Genomic DNA, 8,949 nt, shown 5'->3' with positions numbered 1-8,949 from the left:
CTTCTCTTTAAACTCAATAAGACATGTTTGCAACTGGGCTTTCTCTTCATCACAGATCCTCATGCCTCTGCCTTTGCTCTTTGCCTGCTACCTGTCTGTCTTTGTGATCACATATAAAAATAAAACCTGAATTAATTATTGATTGTGCTACTTTGGCAAAGTATACGGCCATCCTCACATAGGGGAGGTTCATACATGTATAGCACAACAAGCAAAGCTGAAGTCTTGAAGGAGTGACGTGAATAAAGATTAATGTTGTTAAAACGATACCAAAAGAGCCAGTAGATAGAAATTCTAAACCTGAAGCATGCACACAAAGGGCGGCGTCAAGGAGCTGGCATCTCTACGTCTTCATCCCCTCGTTTTGGCAAATGGAAATGTTATGAGATTCACCTCCTTCCTTTTAGCCTCGACCTTTTGTGGCTATGAATATGAATGACCCACAGATATTGATTATAGTAATTAAAATTCCCCACAACTAACCAAAGCACTCTCTTTGTATTAGCCAAGAAGTTGACACACACCGTCATGAATGGCATACTCTTAAGTCAGTAAATTAAGCTGGCAAAAATGTTTCATTCAATATTTTATGCTGAAAAGTTTTTTTTTTCTAAGTAATTCTAAGACTTCTTTGGAAGGCCTGTGGTGGGGCGGATTTGGAATTTGTGGACATCTGGAATGCTGCATTCACTGATCCTCTTCCATGCCCAGGAATTTCAAAGGTAGTGTGGTCTCAGGCTTCATTTTTTCAGCATTGTAAGTGGGTAAAAATTTGGTACACCCTTAAATTCCCATGGCCAAAAGAAGTAATGTTTGAAGTAAAAGCGCTCTATATTAAAAGTAATATTTTAATAAAAAACTACAAAGTTGTAAAAGAAAAGAGATGTCTTAGATAAAACAAACGATCAAAGGTAGAGCTTAGGGATGGGTCACTTTTAGGATGTACAAGGTACAAGATTTAATTCTAACCACCATAAAATAAAATTCTTATTAACATTTCACATAAAAATATATTTTTAAAAAACATAAATAAACAAATATTGCTAAAGAACCTGTAAGGGATACTCCTGAAAGAAGTATTCTGTATTTTTTTTTTTTTTGAGATATAATCTCCAATATATGGTTGGAAAATTTTTTCATTTAAAATTTCCTATTCAAAATCAAAACGCATGGATTTGATTAGCCAGGCTTGGTGGCATACACATGTAGTCCTAGCCACCAGGAGACTGAGGCAGGAGGGTTGTGGGATCAAGACCATCCTGGACCTGGCTGATGCCTTTGTTTAGATCCCATTAATTTGTCACAAGGATACAAGTCACTTCAGATTGTGCAAATGAGTATTGGCTTCATTTGCCCAGTGCTGCCCAGAACTGAGACTTGTTTCCGAGTATCAAGGAAAAACATCTTTTGAATCTCTCAAGAAGTCATTTTATTTATTATAATTGCTAACAGCATACTAACCAAATATTTCCTAAGAGGAGCCTTCAGATACAGAGACTGGTTTGGAAGTCACGAATCAAAACCCCTTGATGTTAATTGTGATGGTTGATCTTCATAATCAGAGTGACTTGATTTGGAGCCATGAAAACACAGCTCTGGGGTATGTGTATGAGTTTGTTTTCATAAAGGTTACATAGAGGATGGAACAGACACTGTGAACATAGAGAAATAACAAAATCCCTTGTGATGGGGTCTCACTGGTGTCCCCATGTGTACGAAAAGGAGAAAGCCAGCCAAGCCCCAGCCCTTCACTCTCGTTTTTCTTAGATGCAGTGTGAACAGCTCCTCGATACCGGCTCTGACATGATGAACTGTACTTTCATACACTGAGCAGGAATAAACCTTTCTTTCCTCAAGTTGCTTCTTATCAAGTATTTTTTTCAACAAAACAAGTAACAAATACACCGGTGTACAACAAATACACGGGTGTTATCTGTAGAGGAACACATTCCTTATGTATGCTCGCTGTGAGTAGATGCATGGAACGACGATTGGTCTACCTAGCCTTTTATCAAGATTAATTGCCTTCCAATGAGAGCACTGCCAGTGAAAGAGCAGGTTTACTCTGTGCTGAAAGTAGCTTTGGTTGAAGTGAAATTATCTATCTATCATTTCAGATATCTGTCTGATGCCTTTAGGTATGAGTTTGATCCTCCACACACCCAGTTCTCAGCAGCCAAGGAACTTCGGAAATTGGAATATTAAAAGGCTCTCTTACTTTTGTTGAAATCATGACAGGAGAGAAATGAAGGAATAACACCCCTTCAAGCTCTCTGCGTAGAAGAGAGAAGAGAAGAAAGACACACATACGCGTTTAGAGTTAGTCCCGCCATCCATATTTCTGAGAGCAAACTCCCAGATCTCCTATTCCCAGGAAACACCTGCCTCTCCAATCGATTCTTTCTTGGTTAATGGCAGTGTATGGAGGGGAAGTAGCATTTCCTGTATGCTGGATGGCTTTGTTAGAGCGGTATCACATTCAGGCACTTTTCTTTCCTTTCCTTTGATAGAGGAAAATGCAGGCTGATGAGAAAGCTCCGTCCAGCATCACCGGATTACTTTTGCATTATGAAACCGTTGCAGTGGTCACCAGGACTCCAATATGCCATAGGCTCAGGGAAGATAATTGGGGTTTTTCTTGAGGTCCCATTTTCTTTGGAAGGGTCACAGAATTGGAGCTAATATATACAGAAAGTCTCCTCCAGACCATTACACTTAATTTGCCAGGAGTGTTCATTTTTGTAATATTCATGAGTCTTTTGGGCCTTTCATGCGCGATTCTGATGCTGTTTCGGTCCCTCCCTTTTTCCTGGCATGGGGGCAAATCATTTTGTTATCAGATGGACTTTTATCCTCCGTCAGTGCCTGCCCCATTTGGGAGGAAAATTTGATCATTTTGGTTTTAAATATCTAATCATCGTTAGAAGATATTATTTATAACTAATTTTTAATATAGTAAAACCTAGATGATGTTTTCAGAAAATACTCTTAAAGACTCTTAGGAGGGAAAATTTATATCTAGGGCTTCCCTCTCCTGTCTGCCCACCACTTTGCTTTCCATTGATCAGAAGACCTCAGGTTGGTTTGATGAGCAAATTCAGAAACTTGATCTCTGACTGAGATCCATCTGCTGTGAATTCTGTTTTCATGTTGACTTCATATCCAGGAACAAAGACTTTTGCACAACGTGAAATCTGAACTTGAAGTTATGTCAACTGCATAAAAATCACAAGTGACTACTTAGTGTACAACAGTGTGGTTAACAAGTTTTAGAAAATAAATTATTTTCCAAATTAACACCAAATGGGCACGTTGGATTTAGGAATATAAATGCACACCTAGAGATTGTATCTTGGCTCTAAAGTGCTTAAATATCTGTTAATTGATTAATTCCTCAAACAAGTAGATAGTGAATATTAAGTACCACAGCATCAGATTCTCAGAATTAGGATAAAAGAATTGATTTAATCTCTTTTCATACATACAATTATAAGAACATGCATTAGAACAACAATTAGAAGAACATGTATTACATAAACACTTACAAAGCTTGTGTATACATGGCTATGACCCACGTTCTACTAAAGGCTCTTTTAAATGAGGAGCCATAAACTTCTATATTTAACAGAAATCTTGTAAACGTTTCCAAACAGAAAATGACAAAAATACTGCATTTAAGTATTACTGTCAATTATTTGTTAATAATTGGATTATAAATTATGAGATTATTATTTTATAATTCATGCAATTGTATAGGCAGATAAAAAAATTCTCTATTCTGTTGCTAGGCTCACAGAGGATTCCTAAGATATTCTGTCTCTTTATGGTGGGATGGGCATCAGTCTACATGCTATTAACTTGTAGTTTTGCTTTGAACCCAGTTGGCCAGAGTATTATTAAAAATGGAAATAATAATGATTATTTTAATACCTGCAGAAATAGTTGTGGGACATCCATGAGAAAAAAAAAGGGACCACCTGAAAATATAAAAGTCTAGCATTTGAATTCTTAGAAAACAAGGAGTATTTACTTCAGTTTGAGGAAACATCAGAATGTAAAAAAATCTAAATCAGTATGCATTTGGGAGTCACAAGGCATGGCTGCTGCAGAGTAAGGGAGATCAGCCCAATAAACGGAGAGAGGTTCCCCCACCCTGTGTCAATCAAACCAAAGGTGAAAGCCAGATGATTGAAAGGGAGCCAGCATCAGTAACCAGCAGTCTCCACAGGAAAGATTAAAACAGCAACAATGCAATGCATATCCAAGATATACTCAAGGAAATGTTGTGAGCTAAGGAAACACCCGCTCAGCTCTTTCATTTCTATGCCCTTTCTAGTAGCAATCATGTATTGCTATACAGATCTTATTTGTATTGTGATGTATTTTATGGATTACTTACTATACAACAAGAGTACATGATATATAGTTTTGGAATAATTAGGAATTATTTTAAAATCATCCAAGTTTAAACATAAAGGCACTAGCATCTAGGTTGTACTCATATAAATTGGAACTAAAGTCCCGGGTTTTTTGAGTTTCTTGAACATGAATATGATTGAATAAAATACAGGTATCTAAAATATTTGCAATAAAAGTTATCATTTAAGGTTAATGAATTTATGTTTAATAATATCATTCTTGAGTTGGTTCAAATGAAGTTAAGGGAAATAACACAAAGTCCATGTCATTAAAACTTACCATCTTCCAGAATTCAGTCCCTAACGATCTTCTGGTGATTGTCAAGGTCTTCCTTCCAGGCTCGGAGAGCACACTACATGTCATGCCTGCCATATGAGAGCTAAAGCACGGTCAGAATCATTACATGCCATGCGTCCCACATGAGAGCTAAAGCATGTTCAGAGTCTCCAGCATAAACCAGTTCCCAAGCTTCTGATACTTTTCATAGTGGAATTTAAAAAATCTCGTCTGCCAGGCAGTGGTGGCGCAAGCCTTTAATCCCAGCACTTGGGAGGCAGAGGCAGGCGGGTTTCTAAGTTCGAGGCCAGCCTGGTCTACAGAGTGAGTTCCAGGACAGCCAGGACTACACAGGGAAACCCTATCTCGAAAAACCAAAAAAAAAAAAAAAACTCATCACAAAAATACAATGTACCTGGGAAAAAGAGCCTATGTTTTTGACTCACCCAAGTCTCATTTTGTGTTCTTTATCACATTGGTGAATATAATTCTGATCTGCAGAAATTCTGCCTCTGTAGGCTTTTAGATTGTGAGATAAGTATTGCTTTTTTTTTAACATTTATGTTTACATAATGTTATATCTTCCTGAAAATTAGTAAAGATTTTAGTCTTTTAAAAATATTTTTTAAAAATTAATAATACTGTTGGAGAGAAAAGGTATGTAAGAAATATAAATAAATAAACAGGGAAAAGATTGTTAATAGTGTAAAAATGGTTTAAATGAGGGGCTTAGAGATTTTAAAGGTTGGGACTGTAATTCAATGTTTGGGTGCTTGCCTCGTAGCATGAGGCTCTGGGTTTGATTTCTTGTATTACAGGAGAAAGAGAAGATTCAACCTTTTATATTTGGCCACTGTATATATGAAAGGAACAATTTTAAAACATGCACAGAATTGTGATTGAGTGGAAAACTTGAAGTTCTCATAGGGGACAGCTTTAACGGAAGGAGCTGCTCTGAGTCCTGTCACCACGAGGAAGTGGGTTTAGATCATTCTAGTTCTCTTGTTGTGATGTCATTGGCTCTGTATGTTTGCTCACATTTGGTCTTCTCTGTGTCTCAGTTTCTGTCATATCTGTCTATTCTATAATTTCTGCTTGGTACTAGACAAGTCTACTATTTAGCAATTGATGTGTATTATTCAATAATTCTCATTATATATATATACATACATATACATATATATGTGTGTATATATATGTATATATATAATATACTTATATATAATGAGATATATTTTATTTTATATATTATATATTATAATATACTTATATATATAATGAGAATATATATAAGTAAGTCATATATATTATATAATGAGAGTAATAATATTATTGAGTAATAATTCTCATTATATATATACATATATAGTATATATACATATACATATACATATATATGTGTGTGTATATATATGTATATATATTCTCTGTAAATAAAAATTATAGATAAGCAACAAGTAAAGATAAATTTGAGTAATTTGTTAGAGTTTATAACTTATGAAAAGCAGGGGTGGGATTTGAATCTACAATGTCTAACTCTTGACATTGTACTCTAACTTGTAGGCTCTATGGCCAAACCCTAAAATCAATGCCAGAGTAATCATAAGAGCCTGACAAAGCCCATTGTTGTTTTTATTTCTATATGATAAAACTAATGATGATTAAATTATTCAAAGCCTAAGCTTAGCACACCGGTAGCTGGCCTTTCAGCTCAGGTTTGGGTGAATCCAATATATTTTTCTTATCCAGTGTCATCTTTTACTAAATTTTAGATAATATGTTCTGTAAGTAGAAATTTAATCTGAAAAATTAACATATGGATACAAATTAACATATGAATATATATAACCAACATATGAATATATAAATTAACATATAGATGTATAACCTGTTTGTGAAAAGTGACTTTTCTGTTATGAAATCTACTTTTATATATGTTTTTGAAAGCAGATTTCAAGAGGGGCAGTATGATTCTACTTAATGTTTGGTAACAAAGCTTTTTATTTATTAGTGCCAGGTTGAAAAAGTACATGTTTTGTTATCTTGCTTATGAAGGAGAATATTGAAATGAAAAATTAAATTCATTTTAGTACTAAAACTACACCTGTTTCCTGCTAAGGTAATTTTGGAACAATAGAACCTTATGTTTGCTATGCTGATCTCTGTTACCTGATAGTAAAAAGCTCCTCAATGTATGGTATAGATAAATAAATGGAATTAACATCTAAATAATAATGTAACACCCAGTGTCTTTATTATTATATAGTATCCATGCATTTATTATTTATATATTAATAATAGAGCATCCATGTATTTATTATTAGGATCTCAATGAATAACATGAGGGTGGATTAAAAAGAAAATTGAACCAGTATTCTTGAATCTTCTGTGAACTCCACTGAGAAAAATCTTTGATGTAGATTTGAATCTGGTAAGGTGGTAAGTCATATATCCCAAAGGTTTTCTAGTGGCCAAGGTTTTTAAAACCTCTTTTTCAGTTGAAGGACCCTGGAATGTGTGACTATCTATTTGTGAGAAAATTGGTCAGTGGTTTTTATCTGTGGCAAACTGGATAGAACCAACTTGTCTACCATATGAACTGGTCCTGTGTTGTTGCATTTCACGTTTCTATGTTCTAAGTGACTCAGTCATGCAACTCCATCTCTCTTGGGATTTGGGTTTTTCTATTATTCTTTTATGATATATATTTTTTGGTCTTGACTTTGCTCTGTGTTCAGAGGGAAGAAAGCCACTTACTAACATGTTTTCTGTTTTGATTAGTAAATTGAATTACAATTCTCTTTCTTCTTGAATTGTCAGGTACAAGAAAGTTTGAGCCAACTAAAGTTCTCCTTGAGTGGAAGCCAACTTGGAAATATGTCTCAAGTTCCTGACATGAAAGAAGCCTATAAAGGCAGGAAATTGAAGACCACCTAGTGGTTTTAATATCCCAGGGAAAAGTTTAGTTGATTGTGGGTATCTTTTATCCCTTTGGAAAAATAGATTTAAAATGCTAATAAAGCCCAGGCTAGTCTTCCTTTGAAAATGAAAAAGGAAATGGGGCCACAGTGTTCATTTAATAATGGATATGTATGACTGACAGCATCCTAGGGAGCAGGGGGAAAGACGTAAACCTTTCACAATGAGGATATTAAAGACATTTTCTGGACAAGCTAAAGGCAACGTGTATAGGGAGTAATTATAATGCTTACAGAGGAATCAAAAGTGGAACTTGTTTGAAGGAAAAGGTATTATCACTTTTTTTCATTTCATGACAGGGTAAGCGATTCATGAAGTATTTGCTAAGGGTCAAAGTATAGGTGCCCTTTCTCTCGATGGAGTATCAGACGGCTGTTCGTGATGGGACTGCCCATTTAGTAACCCATTTTCTTCTCAAAATTGTGATTTCTTTTTCTTTTTCTAGCTTTAGCAGTGCCTGATGCTTTTTTCCCCCTCAGTTCAGTACCATCTCTCACACACCTGATGAGAGGATGCTCTGATATTTTGTATTAAGCAGAGCCAGCATATATTCATTTAGAACTCCAGCTGTTCAAGTTCCTTTCTTAGGTAGTTGTGAATAGCCTTTGGTGTGGCCTGGGTAGCTTTTGATAGGGTCTCAGAAAGACCAATCATTTTTCATCCAGTCTTAGCCTGAAGGCCACTTCTCATAAGCTAAGTAAGACAGAGAAATAATTTGAAATAAATTTTATTTTTCTATTAATGAGTACACATCTTTTATGTTTACATCTTGCATGACTTTTTTTTTCATTCAAAAATTCATCCTTGATTTTCTAACCTCTATGTATTTAAGTTTGCCTTAAATCTGGTAGGTTGCCCATGGTCAGTGGACAGTCCTACACTTGTGAATGTGTTGGCATCACTAACTGCACTCAGTGAGTTAAAGACAGGGGCTATGAGAAAGAGATGCATAGTGAGAGGAACTAGAAGGAGTTGGGAAGGAGTGGTGATGATCAATAATTGAAGTTCTTAAAGACTAGGTAAGATATATTTGACAACTTAAAAATAAAGACAAGATGTTGATGTAATATTTCTTAATAATATCAGTACTACTACAAACAACATATTTGGTAAATTGTTCCACAAAGTGGTAAACTCCTTTTGTCTTACCATGTATGACCCATGGATCCTTAAGTTGGCACGTTCATGATTAGCTGGTATTACTGGGATGTTCATATTGATGGATGACCTGGAAAACAGCCTCCTGTAAACCCACCAATGCTGGAGGAGACCAGC

At 35.4% G+C, this 8,949-nt stretch overlaps 1 long non-coding RNA gene across 1 annotated transcript; it reads left to right on the top strand.

Moving 5' to 3' along the window:
- The first annotated feature begins 5,078 nt into the window (after positions 1 to 5,078).
- On the top strand, positions 5,079 to 8,290 carry LOC143435029 (uncharacterized). Its single transcript, XR_013105000.1, has 3 exons — positions 5,079 to 5,672; positions 7,020 to 7,134; positions 7,516 to 8,290. It is a non-coding gene; the product is annotated as an uncharacterized LOC143435029 (long non-coding RNA).
- Positions 8,291 to 8,949: the final 659 nt, after the last annotated feature.

Source organism: Arvicanthis niloticus, chromosome 18 (genome assembly GCF_011762505.2).
Source record: "Arvicanthis niloticus isolate mArvNil1 chromosome 18, mArvNil1.pat.X, whole genome shotgun sequence".
Lineage (NCBI taxonomy): Eukaryota > Metazoa > Chordata > Mammalia > Rodentia > Muridae > Arvicanthis > Arvicanthis niloticus.
The sequence above is the reverse complement of the archived record's forward strand: the minus strand, read 5'-3'. Positions and strand labels throughout refer to the sequence as shown.